The following is a 15,513-nucleotide window of genomic DNA, read 5'->3' on the forward strand; positions in this document are numbered from 1 at the left end:
TGTCGACAATACTGAAATTTGGAAAGGGAGACTTTATGGCCATGTTGAGCTAAATGTAGCAGCAATTTGACTGTACTGTCTCTGCAACCTTGCTCTGTATCTGAAGCGATGAGCAAGCCATCGACCTACTGGAGCAATACATTACCTGTAGGGAGTGACAAGGAATCCAGCTGAACTTTCAAAGCCTGACTATAGATACTCAGACTTTCTGTATAGCCTTGAGGAGCGTGACAGAATCTATAACTTCTACCAGCGGGGTAAACCCGTACAGATATCTGCTATCAGGATGAATAGGAATACCAAAGAATGCATTTTTCTAGTCAATGACAGAAAAGAATTTACAAGAAGAAGGAATCATCGTCAAGAGAGTCATAACGTCAGACACCACAGGAAACTGGGGGATCACTATTTTGTTAATTTCACGCAAATCAACCACAAAACGATAAACATCATCATGATACTCCGAGGGACCCGAAGGCATCCTTTTAAGAATGGGAAGAATAGGGCTATTGCAAACATTAGCAGTTCTCTCCTCAATCACTCCTTTCTCAATCAAATCCTGCACAATCTTTATCAAAGCTCGCTCACCTGCCTGCACTATCTTATACCGAGGAATACAGGGTAAAATAGCACCTTCCTTGACACAAATGGAAACAGGCGATATCTGCAACAAAACCACATCTGTGTCGCCTGTTGCCTACAATGTGGGTGGCACATCTTTAAATTCAGCAGGGAGGGGCGCATCTTTAGACAGACACTGCTTAGCGCACACCACATCAGGACCCATCGTCATATTAACCCATTCTGGGGAGCAGTAAATCGTAGCATGCAATTTCAACAAGTCCAAACCAGGCAGGCTTGGAACTCTGCGTGCTAAAGCAGTTGTTGCAGCTTTAGCTCTGGTGGAATGAGTACCCAAACCGTCAGGGGGTTGCTTCTTAGCCATTGCGTAGCAGATTTTAATGCAGAGCACGATCAATGTGGAGATGGTCTTGCCCTTCTACGCTCTGACATACCCCACAAAGAGTTGGTCGTCCACCTGGAACTCTAGTGTACGGTCAAGATAGAAACACAACGCTCAGTTTGGGTCCAGACAGTGGAGTTGCTCCTCTTCCTTGGAAGGATGAAGTAGAGCATAAAAAGTAGGCAGAGTAATGGTTTGGCCTACGTGAAATGTTGTGATCACCTTCGGAAGAAAGGAAGCTCTCGTTTGAAGAATCAGTTTTTCTGGGTATATGTTAAGATAAGGAGGCTTGTATGACAAGGCCTGAAGCTCACTGATCCTTTTGCCATGAGAAAGTCAGTCTTGATGGTAAGGAGGCTGAGTGGACTATTGTGCAGAGGCTCAAAGGGAGTGCCCATAAGGAAAGTGAGGACAAGAATGAGGTCCACTGGGACATAACGAAAGGAGTGGGAGGAAACATATGTTTCAAACCTTTCAAAAACCTATCTACAACAGGGCATTGGAAGAGGGAAGGTTGGGCAGACAAAATCACTTTGCCCTGGTTGTTGCAGTACCACATGGCAGTGGTGTTGCCTGTGAACACTTGTTGCACTAGCCTTCCCTGGATGAAGAGCAGAAACACTTCCAATGCGAATTGGATCGCTCTGAGCTCCAACAGGTTGATGTGGAGTCTGGATTCCGCCAGAAGCCAGAGTACTCTGATCTCCACCCCTCCCAGATGGCCGCCCCATCCCTAGAGTGATGCATCTGTCACCACTGTCAGATCTGGCTGGGGAAGGGAAGGGGTCAGCTGCTGACCCAACCATGGTTCGTAAGCCACTGCAGGTCCTTTGCAGTTTCCTCTGAGATCCGGACCACGTCAGAGAGAGAGATTCCCTTGATGCTGCACCCAATAGAACTTCAGGTCCCACAGCAGAGCCTGCATTTGCCAACGGGCATGTGTCACAAGCAGGAGGCCATGAGGCCCAACAGCCTCAGAGTGAGTCTCACCAAAATCCAGGACCGAGGTTGAAATATCAATATCACAGCCTGAATATTCTGGACTCGCCATTAGGGAGGATAGGCCAGAAACTGCACCGTGTCCAGAACAGTTCCGATGAAAGGGAGCGCCTGAAAGGGAGTCAGTTGTGATTTTGGCATGTTGGTAGTGAACCCCAGTGAATGCAGGAGGTTTGCCTTAGTCTGAATTTGAGTGACAGCTACCTAGGGAGAGGCTGTCTTCAACAACCAGTCATCAAGGTAGGGAAAGACTGGAATTCCTGACCTCCGCAAATGAGCTGAGACAACCTCCATCCCCTTGGTGAACACCTGAGGGGCGCTGGTAAATCCGAAGGTGAGCACAGCAAACTCAAAGTGTTCTTGGGCAACATTGAACCGCAGGTAATGCCTGTGGGCAGGCACGACGGGGATGTGAAAATAAGCGTCCTGTATGTCCAGCAATACTATCCATTCTTCTAGGGTAGACAACACTTGGGAGAGCGTGAGCATTTTGAATTTCTCCTTCTTCAAGAAGAGGTTGAGAAGGAGCAGATCTTGGATAGGATGACGTTCTCTGTCCTTCTAGGGCACCAGAAAGTAGAGGTAACAGCAACCATGAACTACCTCTAATGCAGGCATATTGGCTCTCTTGGCCAGGAGAACCTGCACTTTCTGACAGAGCAAGGCTCTCAAGTAGGTAGCATGGAGGGAAGGGTAGCCAATTGTAAGTAGCCCCTTTGGACTATCTATATTACTCAACATTCTGATGCAACGGACTGCCAGTGAGGGAGGTGATGGCATAACCTGCCTCTCACTGGGAGCCCATGATGGTCTGAGGGCAGACTAAAGAGACTCGGAGGCAGCGGTTGCCAGGGGGATGGCAGACTGACCTAACTGCTGGACGCCTGTCCCTCGTGGTCTCCGAGACCTGTGCCCTCGGCCACGAAAAGGATGAGAAGCGCGAGTGCTGTGGTGAATGGGAGGGTATGGGTACAGTTGGCAACCTCTTCCGTAGCCAAGAAAGGGGCGGAAGGAGAATTGGGATTGATGAGGGGCCATAGACAAGCCCTAGGACATGGCTGTAGCCCTGCTGTCCTTGAAGCTCTCCAGTGCTGAATCCCCCTGGTCTCCAAAAAGGTGAGAACCATCAAAGGGCATGCCCATGTGCGAAGCCTGGACATCTCCTCAAAAACTAGATGTTCTCAGCCAGGCGTGGTGCCACCGGCGGTAAAATCTCTCTACCCAGCAAGTTGTTCATGCCAAGTACCCATCTGATGGAGAACGTAGCTGAATCTCTCCCATCTGCAATATTCTGAGAGTATGGCCCCGGGCCTCCTCTGGGACCATAGGCAGCACTTGAGCAACCAATTCCCATAATTCAGGGGTGTGGAATTTTCCAAATAATCTAGTTGTCCAAGGGACAAAATGCCACTGAGATCTACATGTCCTGTAAAATCCACTTGTCCCACCTACCCCCGTTCCACATCAAACCTAAGGGCTCCGGCTGACAGAGAAACATTAATATATTTTTGCTTTATTAAAATCAGTAAACCATTGAATGCTGTGCAATAATAATGCTAAAGGAAAACTTGTCAAGCGATATTATCGCGTCCCTGCCCCCCTGCGCCCCCTCCCCTTAACCCTGACGGCAATTCTTTTATTTCTATTGCCCTTTTTTCCATTTTTTTGGGCTGTGTATTTATTCCCACAAAATACGTACATTTCAAACCATACGTAATGTACTAATTTACCGTCACCCTTGGCTGTGTATTTATTCCCACAAAATACGTACATTTCAAACCATACGTAATGTACTAATTTACCGTCACCCTTGTAAAAACGTATGGGTGGGATATAAAAGGTGTCAGCCAGCGTGCCTCCTGCCATTTCCCCCTCACTTTTGCAGGTGGCCAGACGTGAGCCCTACGTTCCTTGCGAATCGGTAAGTTGTATCGAAAAAGAAACAGCAAAGTTGGGAGCTTCCTTTAATAATAAGAATCGTTTTTTCGCCAAATGTACCCTCTTTGCAACATTAATCAATTGTGTAATGTATATTTGTCGGTGTGTTTACGCAGTTCTGGGCTGAAAGTTAATAGCTCACTATTCTATATTAGGACTTTAAGTTATAAATTGCAAGTCACCAACGGATGTCTCTTTTGAAAGCATTATTCTGCAGATCTGTTTCCATCCTATGCACTCTGTAATCGACTTCGTACATGTTCTTTGCAGCAGGCATATTAACCCTCTGCACTAACTTCACCGAGGTCACAACCTCAACTATACAAAACACGGATCTCTTTCCAGGATGGTAATTCATCACACAAGTTTCCTACACATTTCTGTGAGGCCTGGTAATTGCCGGCGGAAAGAAACGCTGCAGCAGGTGCTTCGAAAGCTTTTAGCGCTGGCTGCGCCGTGTGCGACAATGTTTTTTTGCCCATAAGCCAAAGGAGTGAAAGTGTAGGAGTCACATGTCACCCATACTGGTAGGCAGTAGTTTAAGAGTGCTTGGTGTGGAGAAGCACAAACGCAGAGTCGAAAAAGAAACAGCAAAGTTGGGAGTTTCCTTTAATAATAAGAATCGTTTTTTCGCCAAATGTACCCTCTTTGCAACATTAATCAATTTTGTAATGTATATTTGTCGGTATGTTTACGCAGTTCTGGGCTGAAAGTTAATAGCTCACTATTCTATATTAGGACTTTAAGTTATAAATTGCAAGTCACCAACGGATGTCTCTTTTGAAAGCATTAATCTGCAGATTTGTTTCCATCTGTGGTATGAAGGCTCCGGACCCGCGATGTTAAACCCGCGTGCGATGGCAGCGCGTGAATCTGAATTCGTTGTAATGGGTGTTTCCCCCATGAAGCGGTGGTAGTGCAGCGCGCCTGCTTGCGATACGCTTTTTTGACGTCCTCGTCTGAGGCGCCGAGGCGGGCCAGGCCTAGACTTTTGTACTAATTAATCTACCCACGTACGGTTGCTAAAAATATAAATAAAAGAAAATAGCAGCACCTCCGTCACAATATCACACAATTCAAGCGGGCAAAACTGCTTATTTTACCTGAATGCTTATTGCAAGTCTCGTGGCGGCCACGGACTACTGCTTGCAGAGGCTGAGTGACGTTTCACTCCCCCAGCCAATCACTGGCTAGAGCCCAGTCATGGGCTGCTAGCCAATCAGATGCCGCCAAAGGCTCTCTGCAAGCTTCGGATTGGCTGTGAGCCCCAGAGTGCCCACAGCCTGTTGTTTTAACGCGATTAAAACGTGATTAATGTCTACATGTCCGTCGGACATAAATAGACAATAAATCTTCTTGCCCGTCAATATAAACAACATGGTTCGGGCGTCGGGCGATAGGATTCCCCCACCCCTGATAATTTAAGAGAATAACGGCTCAATAGTCATGCAGTGTTCACTGACCACAGTGTCAGGCAAGGGTAAAAGAACTTTCTCTTACCGAAGGCGTCCCGCCTGTTGGATTCTCTATCCGGTGGGTTGGTAGGGAAAGTACCAGGGTGATTTCGCGATGAGGAGGCTTGTGCCACCAAGCTCTCTGTGGTGGGGTGCTGGGTAAGGAAACCGAGATCCCCAGGAGTGGGGAAATAGTGGCGGGCAATCATCCTATTCAAAGGAACCCCTGTGCAGGTCTTGGACCAGGCCCAAAGTAAATGTTCATAAGGGCTTAACTGAATGGGTGCAATGAGGATAGGTTCAGGTTCAAGACCTCAACTGTCCTGCGCACCACCATTGCATAAGAGGCTCCCTCCTTCATAGTCACAGCAGTAGGTGAAACCAGGCAAGTGTCAGGTGAGGTATCCAACCCACTGGCCTGACCCAGTTCCTCATACCAGTTATCCTCCTCAACTGGATCTTCTCAACAAGTGTCCCCCCCTCCCAAACGTCTCCCTCACCTGGCCTATCCATCAATCAAGGCACTGGCTCTGCTCTGGAAAGGATGTTCTTAGCCGGTGCAGGGCACAGCATCCTACAAAGCCATCCATCGCCGTGTCAGAGTCGGTATTGACGATGGGTGCCGCAACGCCTACAGGGCCGTAGCTACAGGGGGGACCACAGGGGCCAGGCCAGCCTATATGTTTGTCTGGCCCCCCTAAAAATATTTGAGCTTTGTGATTAAAGATGCACTGCAATATTCCTTTCACTTTCTACGGGCAGGCCTACACTTGATCAGGCCTGCTAGGGCATTTCATATGTTGGTTAAGGGCTCTAGTGGGGCAGAGCTGACAAGACACGCATGTACCACGCTTTCAGCTTGAAAATAGAAAATGAAAGGGACGCTGAAGTTGGGGGCCATTTGTGTGCCCGTGCTGTCTTTGCTTGTCCCCAAGTCATCAGACAAGCTGTTGCTGCCTCTGATCGACTTGGAGCACGGACCCTGCACAGTCACTGCTACATTGCTGCTGTGCAGGGCAACCACTTCCATTCCCGCTTGGCCCCGCAGTTTCACCCCGTAGGGTGGTCATGCTGGTGTGCTGCTTCAAATCAGTAGGTCCCCACATGATCTGAGAGCTGTAGTCACCTGCTTTCAAGCTTCTTTCCACCCATTACAGGGTGCCAGTATCAACAGGTGTGGAGAATGAGACTGGTAATGTCACTTGAATTTCCTTCTCTAGCTTTGATAATTTTTTATAGAGATTTGTGTTGTACGGAATTATTTTACCACATGATAATATTATTTGTTTAACACAGTGCACTATTTAGCTCCTGAGAGAACGAATTAAGACGCACCGTCCATTGGTTTTAAATGTAAAATGCGAAATGCAAAAGCAATCCAGTGGCTAGGTTATTGGCTAAGTTGCACAATATATAACCAGGAAAACTGGGGTTCAAATCCCAGCTTCCTGCCTTGACCAAAAAGTGTGATCTTAGTCAAATTACAAATTAGTGACCGGCACAGGCCATGTCATCATGCAGGGCGGTGCTACTTCTAATGCACTGAGGCCCAGATTTATTAATGCTTTGCTCCAGGTTTGAAGGAGGAAAGAGGAGAAAAGGGAGTTGGAGATATAAATCGGGGCCCAACCTATGTTTAGGAAAAGTATATTACTGGAAAGATGCCATGGCAAGCCAAGTACCCATATCTTTTTACCAAAACACTGAAGGTATTGAAAGCGTGTCAAGGTAATGAACAGACGGAAAAAAGTTGGATAGCTGTCTGGATACGGGTTTTGGTCCACTTAATCCCTAGACTCTTTGCAGACAAAATCATATTTTGAGTTACAGAAAAGATTTATGTAAATACCTGCACAACCACTGACCTCTCTTTAGAGCAATCCCTTCCAATGTCTGACAGGCTGACAAAATATATCAATAGCCATGCCCATTCAATATTTCCTCTTTGAAATGTTATAAATTGGTATGTATGCGTGGGTACTTATATATAACTCCCTCATAGGAGGGTCCAAGGAAGAACTAAGCTACATAATAGACACTTCTATCCTAAATGTCTTCCAAACTTATAATACCCACACAATATGTAGGGTAGCACTACTTGAGTATATGTGAAAAACCCATGAAGCTGGGCATAACCAGGTTATGGACGAAAACCCTCACTCCCCGGAGGGTTACATGCTTCATCATAGGGTTCCTCCAGCACACGGGGACCGCAAGGTACCCCGTAAGGGCTACAACTTTACCCAAGAGGGAAGGAGCAGGAGTGCAAAGCATGTGTTGGTTCTACCAACTCGATATGGTAAGGAGGGGCAGAGTGCAAAAGAAAAAGCAAAAAGTGTATTAAAAACTATCTACATAGGGGCAACAACTTTATTCTTCCTTCCTATGTAGTAGTAAGTTAAAATGCAAGGGAATATAGGGCTATAAATAAATACCCTATCTAGTGATCAACATGTTTCTGCCCAAGTGACAATGTAGTTCAAGGCATTCATCAGGATCAAAAGACAGTCACTCTGCTGTATCAAGTGTATAAATCATGATGTGGTACTTAGGCCTCAATTTCTGGACCATCATGCGCATGTGTCGATCAATATCATAGGTCAGAAGGCTCTAAAGAATATTATGTATGTGTCAACTCAACCTTCTGCAGAGTCTCACACCATGTCAGTTATGCTTATATAGCTCATGGCGCTTATCCTGAAACTCTGGAGTACTTATACAGTGCAAACAGCTGGGAAACAACGGAGAGCTGAACAGAAGGGCAAGAACCAAGATACACTGATGAAAAGGTTGACAGTAAGGGAGAGAAAGGTGGACAACTAGGAGTGAGGGGATCTAGATCTTTGAAAAGACGACCCTTCACTTCATTCCTGAATTTCAAGGGAGAGAGATGAATGGAAGTACTCAGAACAGATAGGCCGCTAGGATGCTAATTGTTAGTCTGTTGTGAGTGTGTAGATTGATCATTTTTGCCTTCTGTTCTTTCCTGGTCTCTTTTTCCTGCTTTTTCAAGTTTGGAAATGTCTTTACCCTTGGTATGGTATTGTCCCTTACGATGGCTAGCTTCTCTGATAGGTACACTGAGGGGTTTGTTTGTGGTGGACTTGTAGATGACACACTGGGTATTGAAGAGGATTTAGCTTTATAGGGCAGTGATCACTGACTGGATAACAGACCCGCTGCAGTCCTCCCCAAGTACATACACTAGTTGCTATGGTAGCATGAACACCCAAGTGCAGAGAGTGCTGGGAGCCCTTTACACATTGATTCAGGAGGGTGAGCTGAAACAACACCATCCCATTTAACACTTCACCTCTTTGCTATGGTCTTACTTATGTAGCACTGCAATTCAGCGACTTCATTTTTATAATAAAATATGACATGCAATGCTTGCCAGACCTTCCATATCCACTAATCACTGAGGGCTTGATTCTCAAAGTTTCAAAAATGTACAGCTGGGTTCAAAACCTATGTTTAATTTAAGAGGTTTATATTTCTGGGATTCACACAAAGGTGTCTTTGAATACGGCATATCCACCTATATATTTGTACATAGTGAAAGAGAGAAAAAATGATTTGCATTATTTAGATTTTGTGTATTACCAATACAGGGACTACATTTTCCCCCCATTGAGAATTGTTTTTCCTTACACCCACTAACATTTTAATTAAGACCATGGAAACAGATTCATACTGCATTTGACAGGATTAACTCTCCATGCTTTTATAGGTTCTGAATGGCTTGCAAAAATGTTTTTGGGAGTACAAAATCGTTCCAGGGTATTGCCACACTAGAATTCCTGATGGACACCTGTTGGTTGATATATCATTAGTTTACAAATACATTTGAGGGGAGGTCACAATAGATCATTTTTAATGCAAGTGGAAACGTTCCTTATCTGCATTAGGATATAAGACCTGTAGTATATGTTCAGTTGTCTTCCAAAAGCTAGTGCCAGGAAGTTGTGGGCCAGGTGATAGCTATAAGTGATTGGTTTATGTGGAGTTGTGCAGGTTAGTAGTGAGCATATTTGTGGACCCAGCAGGAAACTTGTACTGATGTCAAATATTTACAGATATGGTGTGTATTAATTCCATGATCTAACAATGTAAAGGAATGTATTGAGTGTTTAAACACTCAACGTTATTGCAGAATTTTACTAACACATTGTAAGGGGATAGATCTCACTACAATTGCATGTCAGAATATTGATAAAAAATATTCTGACGTAAATATAGTGGCCTAAATATTTCGTACAAAATTATGCACTATTGCCTGTAGATTATCGATCATTAGGTCTAGAGCTAGCCCTCTCCATCCATTGCTCTGTTGTGGTTTCATTCACTATTTTCTTCTGCCTACTATAGCATAGAGGATGGGGAAAAATGACAGCCCAGTTCTGCATTGGCTGACTTCATTGTGAGTGACCGCATTATGCTCTTTCACAACCAGAACAAATACACAAAGTAGGCCTCTACACTGCAAGGACTGCCACAACAATATGTGCTTTTTGACCCCAAAAAATGCATATGGTTTTAGCCAGTTTTTTAAATATATTGACAAGTGCCTGGAAGCTTCCTTAGCAATAACTATGACAAAACAAAACGGGTATTGACAAAGCCAAAAGGCTGGAACCAACGCCAGGCTTATTGGCTTTCCCAATGCTGGTTAATGCCAGTAATGCAATGTTTTCATAAAAAATATTTAGGACAATATATTTTTGATAGATTATACTTGGGCCATGATATTCTAATACGATACCCTCACTACCTTGTGAATACGGACCATGCCATTCCCTTCATCTCATAACTGAGGGCCATGCCACCCCAAACAAATATTCCTGGCTACGGGCCTGAACACCTAGGGGAGACAGCACTGGAGAGGGCGCTGAGGAAGGTCTCGGTCTCGCCGGTGGCTCTGATCTAGATCAGTGAGGGATCCTTTGGGACCTACTGCTGCCGAGAATGAAGCAGCCAGCATGGTTCCAGTAGAGACGCATCCCCTGTCCGTGGGGCCCATAGGCGTTCCATAGGGATCGAGTGGACCAAAGTTGAGACGCATGGCCTCATAATATTCCTTCAGCTGGGAGTGGGTCACTCCGGAGAATCAGAAAGTGTGGAGCGGAACCAGGTTCAGGCCCACCGACTCACGGGGCCTGCAGCTCATACGCTGCCTCATCTCATTGGCCGACTTCAATGGACGCGGGGAAGTTGAAGAGTATTTGGACTTCTTGTGCGACTTCCCCGATGACTTTGACTTTGAGTGCAACAAACGTTAGGTGGGGCACCAAGAAACGGTTACGGGACCTCCCATGTGAACAAGACCTCGAACGTCGTGGAGTTGACCCATGTCAACGGCGAGGAGCTTAAAGGACGCTCCCTCAGCCACTTTGGGTGCATGGTGCTGCAATCCTCACATGCCTTGGAGTCGTGTCCCGACCCAGGCACCACGAACACAGCAAGTGTGGGTCGGGCATCGACATTTGCATAGGACAGGCCCCACACGGTCTGAAACCAGGCAGTTTCTTGGGTGACATCCTCACACCAGGAGTTTAAATCTCAAAAGAAGTCAACCAAAAGTCGAAAAAGACCAGTCAAAAAGTGACTGAGGGATATCTCAATTTGGATCAGCGCTATCTGGCAAGGAAAGTAAAAGAACTGACTTCAGCGCACTTGGGTGGCGCCAATATATGGACCAAGCAAAGCACGTCCGGCGAGGAGGACGCAAATGTGAAGCCTAAAGATGTTACCTATTAACCAGCAAGTCTACTGCTCGAAAATCTTACTGATCCAGTCTGATGCCTGAGGATATTCAAAGGAAAGGAATCTGTGTCTAGAAGTCTCTATCAGACACCAAGAAATTGGGCACCAAATTAATAGATATGACACACCTGCTAGTTAAAAGGGCGCTAGCTAGGGCTTGGAAATCCCATGCATCCTCTCCATTAGAACAGTTGAGGTGGCAGGCCCAAATACGGCCTTAACCTCAAAGTGTAGCCTTGCATAGAGATGAAGGTAAAGCCCCATGAAAAAGATATTACAGACCATCAATGGGATGAGGTGCAGCATCCAGTTCTTCTTGGAACTGGATGCTGCACAACCACAAATTGACCCCAGCTGAACCACTAGAATATCATGACAATGTAATAATAACGGCATTTATAAAAAAGCGCGAACAGCTACCTCAAGCAGAGGTGTCCCGGCGCTGAAGCAAGACAGAAGTGCGAGCAACAAGAAATGCTCACGCTAACCTAGTCCTTCGGTTCTAGGCTAAAAAGCCAGGTTTTCAGCACTTTCCTGAAAAATGGCTCAGATTCAATCTGCCGCAAAAAGTTAGGCAAAGCATTCCATTGCTTAGTATCCGCAACCATGAATGATCTCCCTCCAATCCGGGCCTTCTTAAACCTCGGAACGCATAATAGGTTTAAGGAATTAGATCTCAGGAGCCTATTCTGTTTATAGCTACATAAGCGTAGTTTCAAATAGCTCGGGCATTTACCACGTAGGGAATGAGAAGTAAATGTCAGGGCCTTAAATTCAATTCTCCTGGCCACGGGCAGCCAGTGGAGTAACTTAATGTGCGGAGAGATATGATGGCGGTAGGGTACTCGGCTAATCATTCTCGCAGCCGCATTTTGGACCATTTGCAGTCTTTTAATCAAATATGCAGGTAAGCCTACATATAGACTGTTCGCGTAGTCCAATCTGGCCGTCACCGTGGCATGTATGACCACTCGGCAACAGTCCTCGGGTAATAAATGGATGAATTTTCGTAAGCTTTTCAATTTGCCAAAGCAGGTCGAAGACACCTGCATGATCTGAGCTGAAAGCGAGAGATCCATCTCCCATTTGACCCCCAGATTTTTAGCAGACTTTGCCGGGGTGGGTGGAGGACCCATTTCAAGCGGCCACCATAGGTCCGCAGGCAGCGGAGAGTCTTTCCAAAGAATAATACCTCAGTTTTCTCGGCATTCAGCTTCAATTTGTTGTTATTCATCCATAAGGAGATATCTGTCAAGCAACCCTGAAAGTTTTTAAAGGCATTGTCGGCTTGATCTTTAAAAGAGAACATCAGCTGGGTGGCGTCGGCATAAGAAATAGCCTTCACACCCCAATTGGCTATGAGCGAAAACAGCGGCGCCAAATAGATATTAACAAGCATTTGCAATGCAATAGGTCTCGCATTACGCGAGTTTGAGCTATTGACATTGCAAATAACAGTGCCTTTTATTTTTGTTTTCGTTTCTAAAATAAATAAAAGGTATTGTCATTTACAATGCCAATAGCTTAAACTCGCGTAAATGCGAGACCTTTTGCATTGTAAATGCTTGTTAATTTCGAGGGCCCGTTTATCTTTTCATAGAGAAAAACCACAATGATTATGACTAAAGCCTCTGAAGCTGGATTCTCACAATACGTTTTAAATAGTCTACGAACCTTTCATGTAGATGGAAAGGCTGAATTGAGCTTCAACGTGCCTTCGATAAAGGCATCGGAAATACTTCAGAGAGAAATAAACTGAAGTAAATGGTGCACTCTGGAAAAAGCTAAAATGTTACTAAGCTGCCTGCCTGAAACAGAAAGCTGACTCCTCTTATTCAGTTTAATACTGCTGGCATATTACTGTCGAGTTTAACTGAATGCTATTCGTCTCGATATGCTATTTCATCGGGCCCATCTTTTGTAAAATGTATTTGATGTACCTGTTCTGTGCGACTACCCAGTGTATGCAAATCAACACTCCTTTCAGACGATGCAGTAAGAGCAAAACCGTAGTCAGGTGTTGCTTTATTACAAGCATGAATGTTATTTCATCAATCGATACAATAACAAAATATTTGAGATGGTGTTTGATTAAGTTACTGAATTGACGTAGCTAGATATCTATAAGAGATTATTTTTTTTGGACCCATAGGCATTGTCAATGCTCTGCAGCATTGATAAAATTACAAATAAAAGCGCAATTGTGTACAAATGAGTTATCACGAATCTGCAATTTTCTTTCGCCATTTCAAGATGGTTACGTCCTTCGGAGCGGTAAATAAATGCACGCAAAAATATATGTTTCCAAAATTAAATTGCAGCTTCCACAGGCAAAAATAAATTTATAATTATTTTGTAGAGTACAGCAACTTGAAGCGGACGGGGGGTAGTGGGCGACAGGGAGCTTGAGGTGGGGGTTGTGGGGACAGGGAAAAAGCAAGTAAAGCTGATGTGTAGGAAGCAATTAATGAGGCAGACAGAAGGCAGCAACAGCTCGAGGGCCGGGACAGTTTTGTAGGATGCTTGGCGGGGAGCAGCCTTGTTGTTGTTAGTGTGGGGTTGGGTTGGTTGAAAGAGTGGCGCTCACATTTGGTTGCTGGGATTAACAAGCCCAGCGGAGCGTGGCGCGCGCGCGCTTGGCGGGGGAGCGGACCCTTTGAAGTGCTCCCAAAAAGTGGATTGCATGGCGGCACGATGCGCGTGATTGTGCGTGTGCTAGCCATGCAATCCGCTTTTTGGGAGCAGTTTTAAAACCCGCTTGCAATAGTCTCGCTTTGCGATCGCTTACGCGATAGCAAGGCGAGACCTAAAAAGGAGCGGGCTGAGTGCTGATCCCTGAGGGACTCCACACCAGATCTGCTTGCGTTTGGATTTGTATGTTTGCAGGGCAATCTGTTGTGTCCGGTTGGAAAGAAATGAGTTCAGCCAGCACAACACCAGCCCCCCCCAAGCCAATATCCTTAAGTCTATGTAGCAATATTGCATGGTCTTCCGTGTCAAATGCAGCGGACAAGTCAAGGAGCACCAGCATCGCTGATGCCCCTGCGTCCACTGTCATTCTTATTGATTCTGATACCTACAAGAGGGCAGTTTCGGTACTGAAGCCCGGTAGGAACCCAGATTGGGTATCATGCAAGATGCCAAATTCCTCAAACGATAGAGAGATAGGGCGATAATTGCTCAAATCTCCAGGCACTCCATTAAGTTTTTTCCGGAGAGGTAGAACAATGGCGTGTTTCCACGACTCAGGGAAAATGCCAGTTGTTAAGGAAGTGTTCCAAATGTGGATCAACATCTTTACTGTAGAATGAGCCACTACCTTCCAGAGTTTCGGGGGCAGGGGTCCTCTGATGAACCAGATTTGGAGCTAAGCATCAGAGCCATTCCCGTCTTGCAGCGTAATCGGAGAAAATTTGCTGAGCGAGGCTTGTGAATAGTTGCTCTCAGACAAGTCAGTTTTAATCGTTGCAACATAATCCGTGAAGGCGTTATAGATGATTCGAATTTTATTATCAAAGAAGTCGGCGATATTCTCACATAGTAAGGAAGAGGATTGGGCTTCAGTTTGCATTTCTTGAGGCTTAAGGAAGGCATTCACAACCTTAAATAGTTCCCTACTTGAGTTCTCTGCAGACTTAATGCACTTAGCTATGTACTCTCTTCCAGCAATTATTATACTTGTGTAGCTCTTTAAGGGCTTTCTTGTAAGCAGTTGTAGCTATCTCGCCATAGTTAGTATGCCACTGGGGTTCTAGGCGCTTATATCTACTTTGTGCAGTTTGAGGACTTCAGAAAACCACGGGGCCGAGGGCAGTTGCCTCCGTGATTTAGTGAGTCTGGACGGAGCCACAGTGTCTATTGCCGTAGAGATCCAGTTATGAAATTCCAAAGCACCAACATTAGAGTCAAACGTATATGGAGGTGGGCTCTCCTGAACAGCTGGTTCTAAATTTTCTACCGTATGCTTCTTCAAATTCCTTTTTCGGACCATGCGTGAGCCGGCCTGCTGCCTTTCCTTGCCCAGGCAGATTGCAAAGGGGATCAAATAGAGGTCTGACCATACCACCTGGCATGGATCTTTCGTACTCAAGGATGGCAAGTTTGTAAACACAAGGTCCAGGGTGTGCCCTGCCTTGTGAGTTGGAAGTTTTACCTCCTTAACCAAATTGATTCCGGCAAGAGCAGCTTCCAGCTGAGCAGCCTGGGTACAGTTTGGGTTATCCCCATGAAGGTTGAAATCCCCCAGTACCGGGGGATTTCAATCAAGTTGGGAGAACACTATGTGAATTAAAAAGCCCAATTAGATGATGATGATGATGAGGCACCTCCTGGAACTCAGATAATATATGGGACCAGACATTCCTAATAAGGCACTATACCATCACCAAAAGGTAT

At 45.5% G+C, this 15,513-nt stretch overlaps 1 protein-coding gene across 2 annotated transcripts in view; it reads right to left on the reverse strand.

The window, feature by feature from the left end:
• Positions 1-15,513, reverse strand: part of KIF16B (kinesin family member 16B) — a 1,684,060-nt gene that overhangs the window by 1,522,950 nt on the left and 145,597 nt on the right. The gene's annotated exons all lie outside the window — the stretch shown is intronic.

The sequence above is a fragment of the Triturus cristatus genome, chromosome 6 (assembly GCF_964204655.1).
Source record: "Triturus cristatus chromosome 6, aTriCri1.1, whole genome shotgun sequence".
Classification (NCBI taxonomy): Eukaryota; Metazoa; Chordata; class Amphibia; order Caudata; family Salamandridae; genus Triturus; species Triturus cristatus.